The sequence below is a fragment of the Salmo salar genome, chromosome ssa12, assembly GCF_905237065.1.
Source record: "Salmo salar chromosome ssa12, Ssal_v3.1, whole genome shotgun sequence".
In the NCBI taxonomy this organism is placed as follows: domain Eukaryota; kingdom Metazoa; phylum Chordata; class Actinopteri; order Salmoniformes; family Salmonidae; genus Salmo; species Salmo salar.
In genome coordinates this window covers 53012929-53014600 of record NC_059453.1, presented here as the reverse complement: position 1 = coordinate 53014600, position 1672 = coordinate 53012929, and the positions used below count along the sequence as shown (strand labels likewise).

Sequence of the window (1672 nt, the reverse complement as noted above, 5' to 3'; positions counted from 1 at the left end):
CACCTGGTTTGACCTCTCCTTTGGCCCCCAGCACAGCAGTGAATCCTACATCAGGTGTGTTGGTAATCTTTAGTTAGTAAAATAATTGACTTATATTATCTTACCCAGGTATTTCTATTCTTTTTTCATCACAAATGTGCCTAATTACTAGAAAAGAGGTTGATATTGGATTGATTAAATCATCCCATTAAGATACCTTATTGTATAACCAGATCCAATGACTTTGCTTTGCACCAGATTTGACTGTTAGTCCTACCTTGACAACTGACACCCCAAAGAGTCCAACTGAAAGTGAGTTTGGCCACACGATTTCTGTTTATTGGTGTTGACTAAGTTGTGATGTGTGTCAACTGTTAACAAACCGTCTCTATCTTGTATGTGCACAGGAGGTCAAAGCTCCACAGAAAGCATTGTGAATTCAAACAGTCCAAAAAGAGTTTTGGGTAAGTATCCTTATTTAGTAATCCCACAGCAAAAATACACTTGTCTTTTCCTTCTAGAACTGACTTTGCTGATAACTACTTTGTTGAGGGAAAATGTACTTGTTGTGATTGTGATATGTTGTTGCCTCACCAAGCTATCTTAAGAGGAATGCACTAATGTAAGTCACTCTGGATAAGAGCCTCTGCTAAATGACTAGTCGTGGAAATTTCCATCAGTGACACCTGAAGTCAATATTAAATTAATCATTCTTTATTATCAACAAGCTGGAGAGGTTCCAACAAACTTAATGTACCATAGTAAACATCGGTCGGGAGCTCCGCCGGAGAAGTCCCATTAGTTCTCTTATATAGTGCTTAAATAGACAAGCTATATTTGCAAGATTTAGCTTATTCTTTATTTATAATTAATTTATCATTAACGTTTGGTTCATGCATGTGACCAACCAATACCTCACGAGGCTTCTTCTCTTCAAGCTGAGACTTTGAAACTGATACACAGCCTTTCGGTTTTCAAAACAATGTTCTTGGCGTACTGCCAAATTGCTTATACTGATAGTGAGGATTCCTCCCAGTCACGATCAATCAGTCATTTACATGAACCCAGTCGAATTGGTTATTAGAAAAGCACAAACAACATTTTCCTTCACAGACTCAAATGTAAAACGCTTAGCTGACTAGCTGTCTTTTCTCACATATATGAAAAAGGAAACGTTTACCAAGACTAATAATAATGTGGTATTCTAACACCTGTCTACCATTGAAGTATTTACATTTGGATTAAGAGATAATGACCTCTCCTGATGTCATCATGTCACCAAACAGCGGTGCAATTATGGCAGGCAGCAGTGGGTATGGCTTCTGGAGTGGGCGTGTTCCTGATGGGATTGACAGCTGTCTATCTCTGCAGGAGGACCAGTGAGTACTTCTGATTCTGCATAACAAATCATTTGCAAACATTTTCTTTCTCATATTAATGTAAGTGCCTTTGACATGGGTTAATCTTTCAACTCCTTTTGGTGATATTGTGTATTGTAGGCTATATTCAATATCATTCATGTAGCCTAATTTGTTTTTCAGAGAAAACCAATTCTCAGAGGTAAGAATTCCCTTGTGAATATGATGCAGATTGGATCAACCTTTAGTTCTGTATTGTCCATGATGAGATGTTCTTACCACAACCTTCTTATACTTTTATGTTGTACAGACCTACAGCCAGACAGGATGATCAC

At 37.9% G+C, this 1672-nt stretch overlaps 2 long non-coding RNA genes across 2 annotated transcripts; both read left to right on the top strand.

The window, feature by feature from the left end:
* Nucleotides 1-428, top strand: LOC123725604 (uncharacterized). Its single transcript, XR_006758147.1, has 3 exons — nt 1-54; nt 238-291; nt 387-428. It is a non-coding gene; the product is annotated as an uncharacterized lncRNA (long non-coding RNA).
* Nucleotides 429-1264: 836 nt separating this feature from the next.
* On the top strand, nt 1265-1672 carry LOC123725603 (uncharacterized). Its single transcript, XR_006758145.1, has 3 exons — nt 1265-1358; nt 1521-1539; nt 1648-1672. It is a non-coding gene; the product is annotated as an uncharacterized lncRNA (long non-coding RNA).